The sequence below is a fragment of the Ochotona princeps genome, chromosome 1 (assembly GCF_030435755.1).
Source record: "Ochotona princeps isolate mOchPri1 chromosome 1, mOchPri1.hap1, whole genome shotgun sequence".
In the NCBI taxonomy this organism is placed as follows: Eukaryota; Metazoa; Chordata; class Mammalia; order Lagomorpha; family Ochotonidae; genus Ochotona; species Ochotona princeps.
In genome coordinates, this window is record NC_080832.1 from 95,407,088 (window position 1) to 95,429,619 (window position 22,532).

At 41.0% G+C, this 22,532-nt stretch overlaps 1 non-coding gene across 1 annotated transcript; it reads left to right on the top strand.

The window, feature by feature from the left end:
* The first annotated feature begins 7,851 nt into the window (after positions 1 to 7,851).
* Positions 7,852 to 7,956, top strand: LOC118758388 (U6 spliceosomal RNA). Its single transcript, XR_004995683.2, has one exon. It is a non-coding gene; the product is annotated as a U6 spliceosomal RNA (small nuclear RNA).
* The last annotated feature ends 14,576 nt before the right edge of the window (positions 7,957 to 22,532 follow it).

Sequence of the window (22,532 nt, forward strand, 5' to 3'; positions counted from 1 at the left end):
TCTGTCCATTTAAACGTGTCCTTACCCTATTCTGCCTGCCATCTTATTCTCCAGCTACAGAGATTTTTCCTGATGGTTTCATCTTGACTAGCTCTACAGCTTTGCTATTGGATCTTTTCATCTTTTTCCTTTCTCTGTGCTTATATGTCTGGATCTTTCTTCACTCTTTACTAAACCAAACTCTATCATCATATTGTGTACCTTAACTCTTTTGGAGGCTTGATTTCGCTTTTTGGAAATCTCTTTAAAAAGCTTATCAGTACCTATGTAGAAATAAAGACAGTACCTGCCCAGAGGGGAATTCTGGTGGCAAGGATAAAATTACTTGCTTTCCTAATGCTGTGAAATTTAACAAACAGGGACCTGCACTGTGGTAGAGTAGGAAAACCTCTAGCCTGCACTGTCAGCATTCCATATGCATGCTGGTTCCAGTCCTGGCTGCTCTATGCCTGATTCAGCTCCCTGTAAATGGCTTGAAAAAGCAATAAGGCCTTGGGCCTGTGCACTCACATGGGAGAGTTGGAGGAAGCTCTTGATTTGGAATCCTTCCACTCTGGCCTTTGTGGCCATTTGGAATGTGAGTCAATGGAAGGAGGATCTCTGTATCTGTCTGGCCGTCGCTTTCTCTCTCCCGTCTACTTCTCGTTCCTCACAGTGTGTGACTCCGCCTTTCATATGAATAAAATACATGTTTTAAAAAGATTTAATAAATGACACTTCGTTCTGGCAAATTTCTTATATTTTGCTGTATAATGTGCTTACTCACATCTCATCCTTTGGAAAACAGAAGGCCTAAATCTCAGGATCACTAAAGGAAAATGAATATATTTTTAAAAGAATTTTCAGAAACTATATTTTATACTGGAGTAATTTTAACTAGTATAAAAGCAACAAATACATCATAATTCATGTATATTTTTCTGCTATCTACCATTTCTGCTAACCTTTGACCTGACTATGTAATATTGTGCAAAGGGAGTACTTTAGTATAATGTAATTAGCAAAGGATATACTTTATTTAGATTTTAGATTCCCCACCCCTCTACAAGTAACGTATCTGCTCGAGCATTCAATCCCTGGTGCCAACTTGCTTTTAGAGAATTACATTTAGGGAGGCTGATTCCTGAAAACTCTTTTATATATAATCCTTCCAATGAAATTCATCATTAACTTTACTTTTGATAAAAAATGACTTTTACTATCACTCATGAATAACATTTGCATTATAGTCCCCTCCCCATTCCCAGGTACAGTGGTTCTGAGCAGGCAACAAGAGCACGACCTTTGAGTGAATTAGCTACATATCAACTCTCAGATAGGTATGGGCTTAATGACAAAGAAAATTGAATTGGGTCTGGCATGGTGACCTAGTGGCTAAAGTCCTAGCCTTGAATGTGCCAGATTCCCATATTGGCGCTGGTTCTAATCCCCACAGCCACGCATCCCATCCAGCTCCCTGCCTGTGGCCTGGGAAAGCAGTCGAGGACAACCCAAAGCCTGGGGATTCATTTGGGAGACCTGGAGGAGGTTTCTGGCTCCTGGCTTCGGATCATTGCGGCACCAGCCATTGCAGTCACTTGGAGAGTGAATCATCAGATGGAAGATCTTTCTGTCTCTCCTGCTCTATGTATATCTGACTTTGCAATAAAAATAAATAGATCTTTTTAAAAAAAGAATATTGAATTAAGTGCCTTAACTTAGAAGACAACTTATACATGCAATCTCATTCTCCAAAGATGTCATGAGAGCTTGATATTGTTTTAAGAATTAGAGTTTGAAAGGTGTTCATGTTTTCTGTTTTCTAGATAAATTTAGCATATAGTTGAAAAGATATTATTAGTACAATATGTCATCCTAAAGCCTTCATATTATCAGCTAATTGGTATCCTTACCAATTTAACCAAAACTCAGAGCAAAAACACAGCTAAATTTATTTCTAAAACATACAGAACAAAGCAAAGTTCTATAATTAGATATACTTGAAAATCATTTGACTAAAATAAAGAAATATTTGAATAATTTACACATTGATGTGTACTATGTGCCTTAATTAATCCCTGATAATGGATTGGGAAAGCAATGGAAATGGCTCAAGGTCTTGGACACCTGTACCCCCCATGTAGGTGACTTGGAAGAAACTTGTAGGTCCCATCTTGGGACCAGTCTAGCTCTGGCTGCTGTGGCCATGGGGGAGTGAACCAGTGGATGGAAGATCTCTGTTTCTCCCTCTCTCTGTAACTCTTTCAAGCAACATAAATAAATTCACTTTGCAAGTTAGAACTAGATTTCAATCTTCTACTCCTATAGGAATCATTCACAGGGCTCAATCAGTTCCTGTTGGCTAAAGATGCGTAAATGTTTGCCATCCCACAGCTAAAAATCTCTAGGTAGAACAAAAAACTTTTTATTCAGTGCCTGTCATTCTTTTAACATATTTCAGTCATTCCAAAATTGCTTCTTCAAGGGAATATAGAAACATCCATGTGAGGCACACATTTGGCCCAGCAGTTAGAATCATGGATTCAGATGCCCACATTCCTAGTAACAGGGTCGGTCTGCATTTCAATTCCTCCACTGCACCCTTTTCCAGTTTCTTGCTGTAGCACACTCCCAGGAGGCATCAGGTGATGACACAATTAGGGGGAACTTTTAAACTCATGCTGAAGACTTGGATTGAGATGCTTACTGCTGTCTACATTCTGACCCAGCTATTGCAGGCGTATCAAGACAGAATCCAGCAGACAGGAGATTTCTATCCCCTGTGCTCCCTCTTCAATACATAAAAAAGGACCTTTTGTATGATGTGACAAGCTAAGCTTTTCTTCAAGGTTATTGTTTCTAAATGACCAATTTCTTGGCTAGATATGTGAAGGACTTCTTTAAGGGTTTATCACAATGTCTTCCTGAATTTCCATCCAGACTCTTGGTGTACTGAATGTGACTTCAGTCACACTTTTTTTCTTTTGGATGAGTTCTGCAAGAGGGTGGAACAGTGAGGTAAGGTGCATGCCTGAAGTATGAGACTGTAGGCAGGTTCAGCAGGTTTGTCAGCCACTTTGCTCATTCTGAATTGAGCAAAGGAAATTTCTCCCCTGCCCATTGCTGATAGAGTCAGAGCTTCCAGAAGGCAGTTCTGAAGGACTACTTTGTGAAGAAGGGCCCCTGTTATTCAGGAAGGGGAAATCCACCACAAAATGCTCATGCTGTGTATCACTAGAATAACCATCTTCCTCAGAGACTCTTATATGAGCATTTCAAGAATATATTGGATAGAATTATAGACATTTCTTTATTATGGACTCTAAACACGTTTGTGAAATGCAAATTTTTTCTTTGCATTTATAATACTTCAAAGAAACACCAGTTGTATTCTAATGTAATTGACAATGTAAGAAAGTTCCTTTGAAAGTTCAAATATTTTTATTCTACTTCATTCTCAGTGATAGATTCATTTATATCCATAATTAGATAAAATTGTAAGATAGGACTGAATACACTATGTGTATAGCTGTATGTGTCATATATATTATAAGCAGGTGTGAATGACAGTACTGTTAATCAGAACCTGTAAAAATTTAAAAACAACAACCAGCTCCTAAGATAAAATCTGGAGCTAGAAATATGGTTATGTTGGGCCCGGCGGCGTGGCCTAGCGGCTAAAGTCCTTGCCTTGAAAGCCCCGGGATCCCATATGAGCGCCGGTTCTAATCCCGGCAGCTCCACTTCCCATCCAGCTCCCTGCTTGTGGCCTGGGAAAGCAGTTGAGGACGGCCCAATGCACCGGGACACTGCACCCACGTGGGAGACCTGGAAGAGGTTCCAGGTTCTCGGCTTCGGATCGGCGCGCACCAGCCCATTGCGGCTCACTTAGGGAGTGAAACATCGGACGGAAGATCTTCCTCTCTGTCTCTCCTCCTCTGTGTATATCTGGCTGTAATAAAATGAATAAATCTTTTTTAAAAAAAGAAATATGGTTATGTTTCTGTGGTTACTGTAAAGTTGGCATTGACTTGATAATTTAAGTTTGGGGGGGGACATAAGAGCATCAAAAGCTACAACCGTGGGACTTGTGCCATGGCTCAGCAAATTAATCCTTCATCCTGTAGTGTCAGCGCACTATAGGGGCACTGGTTCATGTCCAAGCTGCTCCACTTCTAACTCAATTCTCTGTTTATGGCCTTGGAAAGTGGTGGAAGATGGTTCAAGTCCTTGAGCCCTGAAACTAACTGGAAGACCTGGGAGAGGCTCCTGGTTCCCAGATTTGGATCAGCTCTACTTTGGCTATTGTGCCCATTTGGGGAGTCAACTAGTGAATGAAAGACCTTCTCTCTTTATCCCTCTGTCTCTGCAAATTTGCATTTCAATTTGCCTTTCAAATAAAATATTGAAAAAAAAAAAAAAGAGCTGCAGCCAGAATACAGGAAGATCTCTATCACCCTTACTGACAACCATGTCTTCCTAAGGCAAACAACACATAATCGTCTTACTCTGTCTCTCACTTAACATCCTTTGTGGTTCCCTGTTATTATTCTATAATTTTCTCACCTCTTCCGATTCTTCTTTGGTATTTATTGTTACTCTTTTTCATTTTATAAAAACAAGAGCTGGTTGCAATTCATGCACAATTTTAATTTAAATTGGAGTAATGCTGGAATTATCTAATGTTGTACTTTACCACTGGCCCTTCTCAACTCTCAATTATGGACAACACATGTCAATATGTCCAGGTATATATCTTTTGTTTTTGCCTTGCTTTTGATTTGTCTTTTTCTGTATTCTGTTTCTATATTTTGAACCACCTACTCTTTCCAGCTAACAAAAATCGTATCGGAAATTTGCCACCACCGTCTATGATATAAGGACTGCAGTATCTACTATCTACTCTTCCTCTACTGCCTTTGTGTTGGCAAGAAGTTCCTGAATTTCCTTTTTCCATAGGCAAACTCTTTGAATGCTTTCATGGAGAAAACAGAAATAAAAGAGGATTTATTGAAAGCGGATCAGTATGTGCGGAACAGATTTTCCTTAGTTTATAATCAGAAATTTTGCAGAGCTGTCAGTCTTTTCAATTATACTTCCATTTCACTGATATTTAGTCGTTTACACATACTCCTTCGTGGCATCAACATAACGATAATAGAAGTGTCACTTAATGATGTACAGAATTTTTGCCTATGCTTCCTGTGTTTCAATAGCCATGTGTTTGAGAGTAAAGAATCTGATGTTCTTTAAGTATTTTCTACTTGGCTTTCTGCAAATTTAATGTTTTATTCAGGAATGCGTATCTTTTATATTAGTTAGGCTATTTAAAATGTGATTATTTAGTTTATTTAAAATATAAGGAAAAATTTAAACATTCTCATTTTCCAAAAAATGAAAGAGCCAGTAAAGTATACTGACAAAAGTTATGTGAATTGATCATAAAATGAAGTGATTTTGTATACCATATGAAATTGTGTATGTTACACAAAATGCTAGCTTATAGTACCATAGTAAATTGAAAATTTGTAAAGTAGCTTCTATCTAATTGGTCTCTAGACTGCTTAAAGTAAGTGATTTATCCTCTTGGAATAGCAACTTGATCAATGTAAAGATTCAAAAAAGCGTTTAGATTGAGCCCATGGAAAACACATGGTTAATGTTTTACTTATAGGGGTTCTCTGAAAATTTAGCTGTCAGTCTTAGTTATTCAATAAAACACTAATTAGTGTATATGTGAAGGCATTTTGTGAATGTACTTCATATGCACTCCCCATTGACTATAACGAACTTATCCTTGATAATAGACTGCTGACTATATCTCAAGCATTATTTGGAAGACCTTAAATACAAAAGCTGAGATTTCCCAAAAATCACAGTATCAATTTCTCTCTGAAAGTTTCCAGATTGCTGGTTGACCCTAACAACTTCATATTTACCACTCCCCCAAATTGCATGGTGGAGTCCTTCAATTAAGATTTTTTTCTTTCCCTTCCTTCTCTCTGTCTTTTTCCTTTCAAACATACATAAACACACATATGTTTATATATATATGCACATATATATATATATACATACATACATGTTTATATGTGTATGTAAAGGCTGTTTTTTTCATTGAAAAACATTGACTAATACAGGGGCTAAGCACAAAATAATTAAGAAGCCTCTTTGAACAAGAAGTTTCGAATTTGCTTATTATTTGACATTTTTTTTAAAGATGGAAGCTCTTGTCCTGAGTATTTGTATGGTGGTCTCCTTTGATCAGAGCTCACCTACTTAGCAACATCCTCCCACATTCTCTTCCAGTTGTTCATAACAGATGTTCTCTGTCCTGTTATTCATGTTGTTCATTCTACATAAAACATGCCTGAACTGTAATTAAAACCAAAGGAAAAGCAAATCGTACCGTTGTTCAATCACCTTCTTTTTTCTGGCCTTACTATAGGACCTTTCCAAATCCCTTGCTAGTCAAACACCACAGGACTCCGAGATCATTTTTGAGTCCTGTCCACAGTTAAGCTACCTTTGTCTGGGTCCTTTACACTGTAAATACCACTTAACCTCTGATTTAAACTGCTTTGGTTCATGTAGTCTGTTTTTCAGTCTTTTGTGGCCATAAGCAAATCTCAAAACAAAACAAAAGTATTACATGTTCCATGTATACATCTGTCCACTTTATTCTTCTTTATCTTCCATTATTAAACTGTGAAGTGTGTGAGAATGGCAATATTGCTTTTTATTTCAATGTCATATCCTCTAAATTGCAGTATGTAAGTTTACTACACTAAAATTAAATCATTCAAATCATTCTGCTTCATATACTTGTAAGACACATTGGAGGAAGGTAATGCAGATGATGGTAGCAAAATATCGTAAGATCCCAAACACTGAGTAGATGAAATCGCAATCACTCCTATAAGGGAAAGACATAGCCTACCCAATCCATTAAATGCTAGGGGGAAATTACCTTCTATATTCTTCATAGTAGAAATCTGATGGAAATTTTAATTTTGATCCAGCAGCCACTCTCTATATAATTAGAGCTATTAGAAAGCATGTTTTCCAACACCCTAAATGTATTGATTTTAGTGAAACATTTGGATACATGGCGTATTCTTTTATTTAGACTAGAGCTGCTGAAAAGAATTTGAGCAACAAATTAAATTTCATAATTTTCTCAAAGTAAAAAAAAATACAATGAAAGATGTAATACTTGAGGGTAGCTTTATAGTACAGTAAATTAGGCTGCCTCTTGAGATAATGTTTTTTCTATATTAGAGTGTCAGTACATGTCCTGGTAACCCTGTTTCTGACTTAGCTCTTTGGTAATACTCTTGGTAAAGCAATAAAAGATGGCTCAAATACCTCCCCACCCCTTATGGGAACATAGATGGAGTTCCTGGAAGTTTTCTTTGGCCTGGCCCTGCCCCAGTTTTTGTGACTATTTGAGGAGTGAACCAGCTGATGGAAGATCTCTCCTTCTTTCTCCCTCTATCACTACACCTTTCAAAAAATAAACCTCCAGAAAATAAATTAATGATCTTTAAAATATTCTTTCATTTAAACCAATGTATCATTTTGTCATGCTATATTTGTTAACATAAGATCAATTTTAAAATTGCCAATGAAATATGTGAAAGAACTACAAAGAGAAAGGTAGAAAAATAGACAGTGCAAGAAGCCTTCCATTGTCTGATTTAAACCCCAGAGGGCCTCAGTATTCCAGGTTAGGCCAGGTCAAAGCTGAGTCAAGAGCTCCTTGGGGTCTTTCCTATGGGTAACAGAAGCTCATGTGCATGGGCCATCTTCCTCTGTTCCCCCACACCCTTGGGCACATTAACAAGGAGTAGGATTAGAAGCAGAGCAGCTGTGCTCTCTCTGGAAACACATACACTAACACTGGAACGAAACAGAAGATTAGCATTGCCCGGGCACAAGGATGACACACAAATTCTTCAAGTGGTCCATACTTCTACTGGTTTTGAAGGACTACATTATTGTAACAATATAGGGGAAAACAGTGGGGGTGAAGGATTCGAGGAAAAGGGTTGGGAAGATCCCAGAGCCTATGGAACTGTATCATTAAATACATAAATACACAAATAACTAAATAAAAAGCAATGGGACAGCGGAGACTCATACTGGCACCCATATGGATGCTGGATTTGCAGGCAGTGGCTTTACACACTATGCCAGAATGCTAGATCCTCTTTCTCATCTTACAAATTGTGCATAGTTTCCTGTCTCTGTCTCACTGAAGAGTTTATGTTCCTCCACATCTCTCAACTTCTTCCAAACCTGCAACCCTGATGTTACACAAAACTTAGAACTGGTCACCCAGACGTTTTTATGCCAATCATTTGTAATTGATCCTATGGTACCCCCCCCCAAAAAAAAACCAGAAACAAAACAAAACAGAAAAATAAAACTGGCTTTTTGTCTACAGTACCACGCTGTGGGAAGATATAATTAAAAGAAAATACTTCTCTCAATTCTAAAAGTTTTCCACTAAGGTAGGAGAGAACGAGAAAGAAAGAGTAAGAACAAGTTTCATACTAAGTAAGCATTAAATCAGAATTTGATATACAAAGCCAACAGGAAGTGGGAAAGAGACAATGAATTCTGAACTTTTTTATACAGGCAAGCCAACACAATGTATTGGCTTAATATTTTCAAGATAAGCTTTTATCGGTCCTCTGGAAGTGTGCTTGACAACATCCATTTGTCACATGTAATTCATATTAAATTTGCTTGTTGATTGAGGTGATTATCAATGCCTAGGTAATCACCTTCATTCTCCCTTTATGACTGGGGATGGTTGTCTTGCTACTGGATAGGCACCTGCTCACCCACAAAAAGATAGAGGTGGTATCTCCACTGATACTTGTCACAAAAGTGACAAAAGCTATTTTTCAGAAAGATTTCTGGACATTTCAAAGGGATGAAAAACAGCTCAGGTTTTCTAACAAACTACTACAAGAAAATGGAGGAGACTAGGCACTCACTTCCTCATTTCAAAGGGAGGAAATTATCTTAGGTTTTGCTTATGCTTTTCTTGCACAACTTGCGTATTTTCCCATTACTCCAGAAGAACTACAGGAAATCAATGCTATGTCTTTATCGTCAATGCAGAATTTTTACTTTATTTTTATAAAGACATTTTATTTACTTCAAATTTATTTTTAAAATTTATGTATGATTTATTTCTGTTAATAATTTATTTCATCCCATTAATCCTAGTTTTAAACTTTAGGTAACTTTTTTGAAATAGCCTTTTCTTTTTCATCTCCTTGTTCAATCTAAAACTAAACTGTCATTGTTTCCTTGCACAATTTTTCTTCCTTTCAACTTTTTTTTTACTGCCTTTCCACTTTCTCTTGACCACAAACACAGCTTTACTTTATGCCTGACTATGCACAATTGTGTGCTAAACTGACAGTTTGTATAAATTTCATCCTTATTTCATTTTAAAACCTGCACATTTCTCTTCTCCTAACTAACATTTACATTTAAGCATCCTTGTTCAAAATCTATCATTGGTCTTTGAGAATGATAGAAACAGATCTTTTACATTCCAATACTATCCTGTCAACTTTACTTGGTCTTTTGCATATTTCACACCAGCATAATTCTTCAATACAATTTTAAACCCTCCTCCTTGATATTTGAACACAGTGCACTCAGGTGATATATCATCTCTGCTTTCATTTTCTTTCTCCTTGGTTATCCAAGTACTCTCATGTATTTTCACTGCTGATATACCACTTATCCTGTTTATTCTGTTTAATATTAGGATTTATATAGCTGCTATTATAACCCTACAGAGAGATATCTGACATATCATTCCTGTTATCTACATCTCTTGGGTTTCTGCAAAATCTTGAGGAATGAATAGTTTCTGAAATATTTACCCATGCCATACCTCTGGAATAAGAAGAGAACAATATATTCTCTGAATTTTAATATGCATGGTTTCCATGTCAGCTTAATGTGCCCTTCTCTAAGATCTAAATTTGGAAATTATGCACTCTGTGAACAGCTAAAGTTCAGAAGATTGACTGGATGTTTTAACGAAATTATGTCCATTAACTTTCCAATAAATAATCTACAATGCTGACACAACTTGTGAAAACCATATTGTCAAAGTTAGTAATTTTAAAGCAATACTTTTCTCCAATAGTGCTACTAATCATTAATTATAATTCATTAGTTAAAAAGTCAAATTTCCTCCCTGGACATGTGGTATAATTTAATGTAAAATACTGAACTACCTAAATTTTTTCTTGTGTGCCCCTATCAAATATTACTTCTGCCTATTAATACGTTAGCAAAATTAAAAAATACTTTAATTTAGAGTGAAAACAATGCCTTGAATATGTATGCACTGTTGATCAAGTGTTGTGGCTTAAATTATATTCAATAAATTTATTTTGGTTTAAAATGCAATAAATAGAGTGGTATATATGTATTTATATCTGAATACATATATGTGTGACTCATTTATAACTATCTCTTGATTAGTAAATTACCTGACCAAAATATATTCAATGATTTCATTTTTTTGAATGAATAAAAGTGATCAAATTGTTTTGTCTCCTCAACAATATTCTCTTTTAAACTACCCAAACGGGTAATATTTTATCACAATACATGATCTTTTTTAAATTGGCATTTGGCAGTAGTCTCTCCCAGAAGCACAGTAAATGAATAAATTAGTGCTTAAATGAGTGGAAAAATTCAGGTTTAAAAAACTTATTTCAGCCCTTTTCTTTTAAAGCTCTAATCATGCCAGTGAAAGTATTAACTAAGCCAAAGGGAAGAAGAAGACTTGCATGTGCTGACCTAAGGACTCAGCTGCTTATAGCACCTGTTAACAGAAGCTTTTAAGAGGTGCATTTCTGACAAATTTGTTCTTTGGGAAATGGAAATGTACAAATTAAGACTTAGATTTAAAAAGTCAATTGAATAAGTGTTGAAGAACAGTCTTGAAAAGTCAAGAAAGTTAGATAATTCATAACTAATGGTATGGGGTTGCATTGCCTTTCATTTGATAATCACTTGGTGCTACATTGCATGGGCCTCACCCTGGAATAAGGCGTATTACACAGCAGAAATCATCAGATCAAGGTGAGTTTAGACAGTAGGTAAAAACTGTATGCTCTCAACACAGAGAGAGGAATGTTCAATAAGCTTATGTTCTGTTGATTTCTCTGTGGGGCTAAGAAGATGATTCTAATATTAGGGATTTAAAATTAAATATCGTAAATTTCACTTTACATAGGAAATAGACAGCTTTTTGAAAAGACATATTGCATATGGAGTATAAATTGATAGTTTGAAAAATTTAAATGAATGTTTCTGAAGGAGGATGAAAATATAAATTAGGCAGTACATTATTCAATAGCTTTGAATGTGTTTTGTGGCAGCATTCAGCTAAAGATAAGCACCTCCCCATGACCACTTGTCAGGGATGCTGTGTTAAGACTCATTTGGATGATAATGCACAAGAAACTTGGGACAGATTTTGGAAATAGTAAATTTATAATCTCTAGTCAAGTTACAAGACAATAAAGCAAACCGTCCAAATGATGAAAGGTCCTTGGACAAAGTAACATGACCCATAAGTACGTTGAGAGCTATAATTCATATTTTGGGTTAGACTTCAATAACACAATATAATACAATATTTATTGAAATTCTATTATGTGGGATGTTTCTAAAAGTTCATGGAAAATACATGATATACAGCAGCCATGGGGGCCGCCTCAGAGCTGGACTGAAGTCCGAGCTCTGCCTTGCTCCCGCTAGTTGGGAGCGGGCAACTTGGATGAGTTTCATTGTTAGGGTGGGGGCAGATTGAAACTCCGGCAAAGTGGCGGGCTGCCGGGGGTGCCTCTATTTCATGAAACTCGGCTGCAGAATGGCGCCAAACCCCACAGGTGCGTTCGCAGTTCCCCACGGACCCAAGGGGGGCAACGGAGCCCCCAGGTTAGCAGCCATGGGGGCCGCCTCAGAGCTGGACTGAAGTCCGAGCTCCGTCCTGCTCCTGCTAGTTGGGAGCGGGCAACTCGGGTGAATTCCATTCTCCAAACCCACAGCAGAGAGGCTGAGTCCTCTGTTCTGGGCGGCCAGTGCACCAAGTGGTGCCAGGCTCTGCCTGCTGGCCACCCGACGGCGAGCTCAGAGATTTTTATGATATGGAAAGCTATTTGGGGACACCCATCAATAGGCCCAACTTTGGTATAGGGGAGACAGGATTCCTCGCAGTGCCCAGGTACAGAGGCTTGAATCTCTAGGACAACACACCCACCGCCCTCGTTGGATGGTGAATAGAACACAGGTCAAGCCGAGTTGGGCCATTACACCTGCTACTCTGCTTGAATCAAGGATGCGAAGCCACAATGTCTAAGGTTGAGGCTAGGACAAATGAGGGACTGCAACAAGCTGAGTCGGAGCAACCACCGGCAGGCATATGATCTACGGCTAGTAACAGGCCCAGTCTGGGAGCCAAGGGGATACCCTGACTGGGTTGAGGCTCCCTCCAAGGGGAACATGTGCGGGAATGGGGGTTGTGTCCTAACCTAGAAATAGTTGTAGTCTCCCAAGGCACTAGTGTGGGCTGGGATTGGATGCACCGGACTGTGCCGGACCCCGACACATTCTGGTGTCCTGGATAACTGGGGTAAACATGAGACTGGCTAGGCTAGGTCTCGACCCCCCACTGAGCCACTTGTGAACTGTACGTGGGTATGGACGAGCCACAGCTGGGCTGAAACATCCTATAACAAGAACCTGAATGGGGTGAAAGCCAGCCAGGTTAAGCCACTGTTCCTGCTTGGACAGGAGGTGAAATGAGAAGAGCTGGCTCAAAAACTCCCTGGTATGCGCATAACTTGACAAAAGGAGAGGCTCAGAGGAAGTTGCCTGGGCAACTCCTCTGGCAAGATACATCCTTCCAGGTCAGCACAAGAAGCACAATAGGAAACAGCCCAGAATAGGCCATGGAAAATTCCCCACGGGCATGCATTTGGCATGGGACAGGGGCAGACCAGGCTGAATCAGTGCATGCTGTCCACTGGCATATCCAGACACCAGAAGAGTGTGGGTTGGGCTAGGTTTGGTTGCGACAAAACCAGCATACAATGTGGAATGTCAGGGCGAGGTTACCAGTACTACATTTGACTGCAGCGCCCAACCAGCACACGTGAGAACCAGGAGGGGCAGAGCTGGCATGGGAATTTAGGGGCTGGTCCCCTCACCGGACAGCTACTCCCACTGGAGAGCGTGGGCTGGTTTGGGGACAGACCACACTAAGTAGGGCTACAACACCTGTGTGCCGCATGGGAACTAGACCAGGGAAAAGTCAGACTGAGCAAATTATCCCCTACTGGGACAAGCATAAATTAGAATGGATGAGGGGTGTAAGGACTTAGCCGCTACACCAGCTGGCAGAAGCTGGCTCTGGGGACTAATTCTATCAAGTCAAATCGCGGAACCACCCGAAAAGTGCATAAGCCGGGACAGTGAACGACCCAGGAGGGAAACAATGGGTTCCCGACCCTCCTGGGTCACTGCTCCCGCAGAAGGACATGATAACTTGGAAGGGGGCTGGGGTGGCTAGAGAGGAATTCAACAACATCTGTGGGGGCTGGATGGCCGAGCTGGTTAGTCAGAACTAAGCTTTAAAACCCAGGGACAAATACAAGAGCTAAATGGGATGTGGGACAGACTGGATTAGTCTGCTATACACACAGGCAAACCAGAATAGGGGGCGGGCCTGGTCGGGGTTATTGTGGGTTGCCCCGACTAGGCTGCAGCCCCCACTGGCTGACGCAAGTGCCGAGTACGTGCTAGGCAGAACCAACCTAGTCTGCAACACCCACGGGTTCCAGAGCAACTCCAGTCCGAAAACAGAACCAGCCCAGGAATTGCACCTACAAGCTGATTGTGGCGATGACCATCTGGACTCAGAACCCTAGCCAAGAAAAGACAGAGAACAGAACGGGTCAATCAACCATCTCAGATATAAGTTGGCAGCGAAAACCGGGCGAATGAAGACTCTATGATAGACAGTGTCAACCAGTGAACTCTAAAACGACCTCATCGAATTGGGAGTGGCAAGACTGGCAGTGATTCATAACTAGAGAAATATTAAAACCACTAGGGGTTGATTGCAGCTAAATAGTCTCCCCAAGAAGCTGTACGTTCCATCTGGTCAATGAGAAGCTGGACTATGTGCTTAGCATCTGTTTGCAAGGGAAGAATCTTGATTGAATTTGAACTGTAATGCTGCATCGGGGTGGGGGGGTCCACCGTGGGGGAGGGGCATGGGGAGGGGTGGGGGAGAACCCCAGAGCCTATGAAACTGTCACGTAATGCAAAATACTTAATAAAAAAACACATGATATAAAAAATATACTTGTCTTTGAAGAAAATATCTTACACGAATAAATTGTTTCTTAATTCCATGTTTATACAAACTTAAAAGCACTTTCTATACCCAGAGTTATAACATTGTGATAAAGAGCCTGGGAGTTATACTACAGGGGGATACACAAAGACTGAGGCTGAGAAACAGTCACTCTGTTGAGGTTGATTTTCAGAGGCTCTTCCGGGAAATCTTACCTTGTGACATTGTACGTAAAAGTGACCAGACCTCCATAAACAAGAAAAACTGCAAAAACCAGTCTGAGTCTGATGTGTACATGCACATTAAATGAAGATGCAACCTTGTTGTAAAAGCCTTAGCAAACTCCTTCCCTGGGAAGTAAATTTCTTGAACAATTACACTTTTCAACTCTCATTTACTTGTCACGAGTAAATAAAACTTACTTTGAACAATTTCTACCTGAGACTCATCGTTTGCACACACTATATGTCTACTAGCATCATGCAGTGAGATAATTTTTAAAAATGCTACCCTAGAGCAAAGCTCTTGTGTCAGCTCCTTCCACCTCTGCCCTGGTGCTGATGTGCCACTTGGGCCACTGATGCTGATTCACCCAGGCTCAGGGCCAACCCTCAGAGAGAAACACAGGACCTGCTTGTTGTGGATGCCAAGTGACATCTCTTAGTCCTTCATCAGGGGGTCTGTGGTCTGTATCCCTGTCCAGGCAGGTGTCCAGATATGCCTTGGTCATACCCAGTGTTCTAGGATTCCATAAAATATCTATAGAACATGCTTTAAATTCAAATCCTCAGTTATACTAAAAAACCATATTCTCTTGTTCAGTTTATCATTGGTTTCAACCTTCAGTTATTTGTGCTTTGCTTTTTGTGGTTGTTGCTATTAAAATAGATGACAAGCATTGACCATGAGTTCTTGAACTGTGCCGTGTTCCTTCATTGGTGACCAAAAAGCAAATTCAGAATATAAAACATTTTTGTGTCTGAAAGTTACTTGATTTTAGACATATTTATCGGCGTTGGTGCTTTGCATGTAATTCAGTTCCCTTAAACAAAAAAGATCCCATACAAAATATTATAACATGAGTAATTCCTACCATTTCTAAAAACTTCCCTGCTTTTCAGTTTAGAATAAAGATCTATGAGCCTACAGCATTTTCTGTTTTACTCCTGGTTCCATTTAATTTGCCTATATGTGGTACAGATTGCTATATTTTCTTTGGCATTTTAAAATACGTAGTATGAAACCATTTTTTTTAAAAATCAGCCAATATTTAGTTTTGTTGCAGTTTGTCATACTGGAACATTTTAAAAATCAACTTAAGGCTCTATATAGTATTTTCATTTTTGACTACTGGAAAAATCTAAGTTGCATTTATCATTTTAAATTGTAGTTAGCAGTTGTAATTCATCTAACAGTTTTTGTAGACTAGAAAAAGGCATCAGAGAGCCAAAAGACATGAAAATTTACACTGGTAGGATACATTGGATTAAAAGATCAACAAATGCAGAGAAACCGTCTGTTTTCTTAAAGAGCAATAGAACAGATGGCACTAACCCTGTTGAAGTCTTATGAAGTGGCTAAGATGCTGAGAGGTTAAAAACTCAAGATCAAGTATTCAGTGACAAGTAAAATACACAAAAGCAGGAAACATTTGTGTTAGAATAAGTAATTCCATTTGATTTTCAATTATGGGGCCTGGGGAGAAGTAAAACCAGTGTTGAGAGGCAAGCATGGGGTCGGGGAGTGGGTAAGCCAAAGTCTGAGTGGTTGAAGCAGGTCTGCTCACGGAGGTAGGAGGGACTGTGAGGTTCATGAGCCTGGGAGCTGTGCATTGCAAGTCTGGGGAAGGAAAACCTGGCATTGATTCACATGGTCTGTTAGGAAGATGGCCTCTCCCACCTGCCTTGTCCTTCCAATGCTGGAGGCGACTGCAGTGTTGGGAGTGGAAGCCAATGTGACTATCCCAATCTGGCAAAATCAATCACATGAAGCTGCTTGAAGTGAGATAAGGAGAATTGGACAAACCCGCCCCTGAAGCCTTGTCCCCCAGCTACCTTTAAGACCCTGCCCCAAATCTCTGACTTATGTCTAAAAGATGTGCATTCCCCTGCCTCCAGCTGACATTGTCTGGATGGCACCAGATGCAGAGCACACACACGTCTCCATCAGGGGAGATACGCGACCGCTGAGGCTCACGGGGAAGCCCATCCCTGTGATGGTCACACAGCTCAATGCCTCTGCACCCAGCATCCGCGTTGTCTCACACTGTTCATGAATTGAGATTCTTGTTGACTTGGGACTTGGCATCAGACAAAATCTCGAGTCTTGAACAGGTTGTTTCCCATTGTTTTGCACATGGACACTCTTCAGTGTTCTACAGCAGTTCGTTGCACAAGTGGATGGATGTAGAGTGCTGTTAGGAAACACGACCAACACTGTCTAGATCTCTGGAGGAGGACTAAAGGCATAAAAAAATTCCAGGAAAGCAGATTTTTGACATGTCTTAATTTGTAAGAATAGAAATATAGAAATGAATCAATGAGGAAAAGACAAATAAAGAACACTTCAAATACAGATCCAGCTATGTAAACCCTTAAATGTCATAAGGGAAAGCACACATTTTATTTTCTATCAACGAGCCACAGGACGGCCAAATAGCCAGTTGAAAGATAACGTTTATGAAAGAAAACTCTTGGCAACTTGAAGATGATAATTAAACCTGGGACTAGCAGCAAGATCTGATGAAACCAGAGATGGTGAAATTGTGAAGCAATACATTTGAAGGAAGTCAACAGAACTCAGATTTAACTGTACAGTATCAGATTATGACATTGAAATTGAGTGAAGAAGATTCTGGGTGAAGTTTCTCTTTTGCCTGTCAAGAAAGTTATTCTTTTATATTAGAAAATGTAATCTGATCGGAACCTATTCAAAAACAACAAATAAAAACAATGCATGCAGTGGTACACAGTGTAGGGAAAGAGTACAGATATAAAAGAAATATTAGGGCAAGGCTGATGTTATGCCACAGTACTGCAACTCCTGTGCAGTTCAATTCAAGTTCCAGCTGCTCCGCTTATAATCAAGCTCTGGGCCCATCTGCTTAGGAAGGAAGTGAGGGATGGTGCAAGTGCTTGGGCCTCTGAGTCCAGAAAGAAGCTCCTGGTTCCTGACTTCAACCAGGTCAGCCATGGATGTTGTCGCCATTTGCAAGGCGACCGGCAGATGAAATGTTTCTCTCTCTACTTTTCTCCTGTAATGCTGTCTCTAAAATAAAAAATAAACAAATCCTTAAGACAATAAACATTAGGGACAGAAAATCAATTAATTTTTAAAATACTGTTATACTGCGTATGTTTTGGGAATATAAGTTTGTTTCATAATATAATTAATCTGCTATTTGTTGCTAAATGGCTTAAGTATAATTTATTTACAAATTGAAATCAAAAGAGCTTAATTGACTAATAGCAATAACTTAACTAATATTTTAAATATTTATTTATTATTTATAATTATTTATTTATTTATTATTTATAAATACTTATTATTTATAATTGTGCTGGGTGTGCAAAATCTGATCTCGGAGTTGCCAAGACAACCAAGGCAAATTTCCCTTCTGCCTCTCTGCCCAGCTCTAGGTGAGAAGAGGCTGCAGGCCATGCTCCTAGAATATTTTTAGATAGTCACTTTAATCCTCTCATTCAAGAAAACTCTCTAACAGTTCAGACACCTGAGTTCCTCTATGGCCTTCCCAGGGTTCACGCCTGTGAGAAAGGAAATGAAAAACTTTCTTTTTTTAGGTTTATTTATTTTTATTACAAAGTCAGATACACAGAGAGGAGGAGAGACAGAGAGGAATATTCCATCCAATGATTCATTCCCCAAGTGAGTGCAATGGCCGATGCTGCGCCAATCCGAAGCCAGGAACCTGGAACCTCTTCCAGTCTCCCACGTGGGTGCAGAGTCCCAAGGCTTTGGGCCATCCTGGACTGCTTTCCCAGGCCACAAGCAGGGAGCTGGATGGGAAGTGGAGCTGCCGGGATTAGAACAGGGGCCCATAAGGGATCCCGGGGCATTCAAAGCTAGAACTTTAGCCGCTAAGCCATGACACTGGGCCAGGAAATAAAAAATTTTTAAAAGCTCATAGCATTTCTTCCAAAGTCAGTGTCCAGACACTCTACTTCCCTACTTCTTAGTGGGGTACTGCTTTCCTATCACATTGCTGTGAATATGCTGTTAGCTTCCACTTACCTCCTGGCTTTTTATTTCTATACTAACCTGAGGAAAGAACTCCAATCACACCAACTGCTCAAGCATCAACTGCTTTGGAAGTAGAATGAGCCACAGAGTAGGGACTTGACCCCTTGTGCTCCAGCATGGCATTTGGGCATCCTAAATGACAAATGAGCCACTATGCCAAATGCCTACTGCCAAATCTCAATAATTTAATCAGCTTCTGATGAGATCAGCTCCCCTGGGATTTTTGCATTTATTTCTGGGTGTTACACTAAGCAGTTCAGGCTGATGCTGTAAAATAAAAACAATGTTCTGAACAAACTTTTCCGGTAAGAGATCAGGCTTGTTCAGTCTGTTCCACATCCCATGTAGCTCTTGCACTTGTCAATGGGCACTGAAGCCTAGTTCAACCCAACCAACCTACTATCCAGCCCACACACATACTGGCAGGTGCCTTTCTGTCTAGCCACACCTGCCTCTGTCCTGGTTTTCATGCTCTCCAGTGGGAGTGGTAACCCACGAGGGAGGTACCTGCTATCTCCCAACTAGGCCACTCCCACTCCCAGGTTATGCACTCTCCAGGTGTTTCTGGAATGTAATTTGACAGAATTAGCCCCCAGTGCCAGCATCTGCCATCTGATGCTGGGGCAAAGCCCAACCATCCCCCACCTATTCTGTTTTATGCTTGCACCAGTAGAGACAGTCAACCAAGCCTGGCTCTTCACTAATGTAGCTGACATGAGGCCTGCTGGTGTTGAGCCCTGCCTGGTCTGGTCTGCCCCCATCCCAATTCATGCTCTCCAGTGGGAGTGGTTGTCCAGTAGGGGAGCTCACTTTCCCTTGATGGCTTTGCCTCCTCCCCCCGTCCTCTCCAGTTCTCACATGTGCTCTTTGGGCGCTGCAGCCACATCTGGTATGGCTCACCCCACCTTGGCATTCTTGAATGTACACTGGTATGTGTTGCGACCGAAGCTGGTCTGACCCACACTGTTCTGGTGCTCGGATTTGCCAGCAGTTGACGTGAACGGATTAAGCCTGGTCTGCCCCCCACCTATGCAATATGTATGATGGTGGGTATCTTCCTCTGGCCTGGTCTGGTCTGGTCTGGGTTGCTCCTTATCATGGTTCTTGCGCTCACCTGTAGGGACTGTGTTCCGACAGAGGAGTTGAGCATATTCTAAAAAACTGAGCCAAGCTGTCAGAGCAAGTACTGGCAGGCGCGTCATCTATGGCTGGGAACAGGCCCAGTTGGGGAGCTAAGGGGACAACTCTAGCTGGGTTGAGATTCCCACCAAGGGGCACATGGGCTGGAATGAGGGCTGAATACTGATCAGGAAACGGTTGTAGTCTCCCTTGGCACAAGTGTGAACTGGGATTGGTTGCACCGAGACGGGCCAGACTCCAACACCCTCTGGTGTCCTGGAGGACCAGGGTAGATGTGGGATGGACTAGGCAAGGTCTAAACCCCTACTGAGCCATGGGTGGGCCATATGTGGGTATGGACGAGCCATGGCTGGTATGAAACATCCAACAGCAAGGACCAGTCTGGGTTGAAGGCCAGTCAGGAAAAGCCACTGTTCCTGCTAGGACAGGAGGTGAACTGAGTAGGGCTGACTCATGGACCCCCTGGTATGTGCAAAATCTGGCATTGGGATAGGTTCTGATGGAGTAGCCTGGGCAACTCCTCTGGCAGGATACAGACCCGGCAGATAAGCGCAAGAAACATGATAGGAAACAGCCCAGAACAGGCCATGGAAAGTTACCCACTGGCATACATTTGGCATGGGTCGGGGGCAGACCAGGCTGAATCAGTTCTTGTCATCCACTGGCAAATCCAAGCACCAGAACAGTGTGGGTCGAACCAGGTTTGGTCGCAACAAAAACCAGTGCACAACATGGAATGCCAAGGTGAGGTTGCCTGTACCGGTTGTGACCACAGCGCCCAACCAGCACACGTGAGAACCTGGAATAGAGGGGGTGGAGCCAGCAGGGAATTAAGGGGGTGGTTCTCTTGCTGGATAGCTACTCCCACTGGAGAGCCTGAGCTGGGATAAGGCAGACCAGACTGGGCAGGGCTACAACACCTGTGCACCTCATATGGACTAGATCAGGCAAAAGCCAGGCTGGGCTGATTATTCCTACTGGTGCAAACAAAATTAGAGTAGGAGAGGGTTGTTTGGGCTTAGCCACAGCATCAGCTGGCAGAAGCTGTCACGGGGGCTAATTCTGTCAAGTCAAACCACAGAACCACCTGGAGAGTGCACAATCTGGGAGTGGGAGAGGCCAGGGAGGGAAATAGTGGGCTCCTCCCTCTTGGGTTACCACTTCCACGGGAGGGCATGAAAACTAGGACAGGGGCTGGGTTGTCTAGACAGACACCCAACAGCATCTGTGGGGGCTGCATAGTGGAGCTGGTTAGAGGGAACAAAGCTCTAATACCCATTGACATGTATGAGAGCCGAACAGGGTGTGGGAAAGACTGGACTACTGTTACACATACTGGCAAGCCAGGGAAGAGGCGGTCCTGGTGGGGGTTATTGTGGGTTGCTCCAACTAGGCTGCAGCTCCCACTGGTTTATGCGAGGGCCGAGTATGTGCTGGGCAGAACCAGGCTAGACTGCAACACCCATTGGTTCCAGTGCAAGTCGGGGCTGAAAATAGAACCGGCCCAGCAATTGCAACAACAAGCTGATCAGGGCGATTGACATACAAGAATCTGGTCTGAGAACACCTCAGACAAAGTTTCTTCAGAGATCTCCCCAATCGTACAGCTGGATTCAGAACCCTAACCAAGAAAAGACAGAAAACAGAACAGGTCAATCAACCATCTCAGCTATATGTTGACAGCGAAATACGGGGCAAACGGAGACTCTATGATGGACGTTGTCAATCAGTGGATTCTTCAACGACCTCATCATGCTTGGAGTGGCAAGATTGGCAGCGATTCATAACTGGTGAACCATCAAAACCACTTGAGCAAGACCCTCAGAGCATGCCCTACATCTGGGACCTAGGAAGGGTGGGAAATTGGGTGGGCCTTCTACCTTAATACCCCCTTTAAACATGAAGGAAACAATATGGAAATAATAGTCTTACCCACTTTCCTATAGCCTTTGAACCTTTTTACCCTAATTAACTACGTAAAGATTGTCCAAAATATAATAAAAGTAATAATAATAGAAAAAAGAAGTTAAAAAAAAAGAACTGGTTAGCCGCTTTTAACTAATGCAATTAGATCACCATTAAAAAGGGAGAGGGAGAAGTAACCTATAAAATTAAAACTTACCTCTCCCCCTCAATAAATAAAATAAAGAACACCCACACCCTTGCAGCTAACCTTGACAACTACCTTCATTCACAGTCCTTTGTACCTAAACCATGATAAGCGAAATGAGTCAAAGCAGCCAGGCCACAGCTTTTTTTTTTTTTTTTTTTTTTTTTTTTTGCAGGGTTCATTAATTGATTCCACAAATTCTTACTTAACATCTATTGTGTGCCAGACATGGTGCTAAATTCCTTTTTTGGGGGGGGCAGCATTTTTTAAAATTACATCTTGGACAATCTTCACTATGTTATGGAGTACAATCCATTTGATTTTTAGCTTGGAAAACTGAGTCATGGAAATATATTTGTCTTCTTATTTTCTAAATATTTTCCCCAGCATTGAAGACTCATGCCTACTATTTATTGGAGGTGTGTTAGAAATGAAATAGAATACAAAGTGTGACAATTACATCATTAATGGGGGGATTATGACTATAATTAGCAAGAGGTTGCTCAACAGGCTTCTATTTGATACAATTTTATTCTAGGTATTTCATTAATTTTTATTATTTTGATTGTACATTTTCTGGGATGAGCATGACATTTTCTTTCACATGCACATTGTGCAATAACCAAGCCG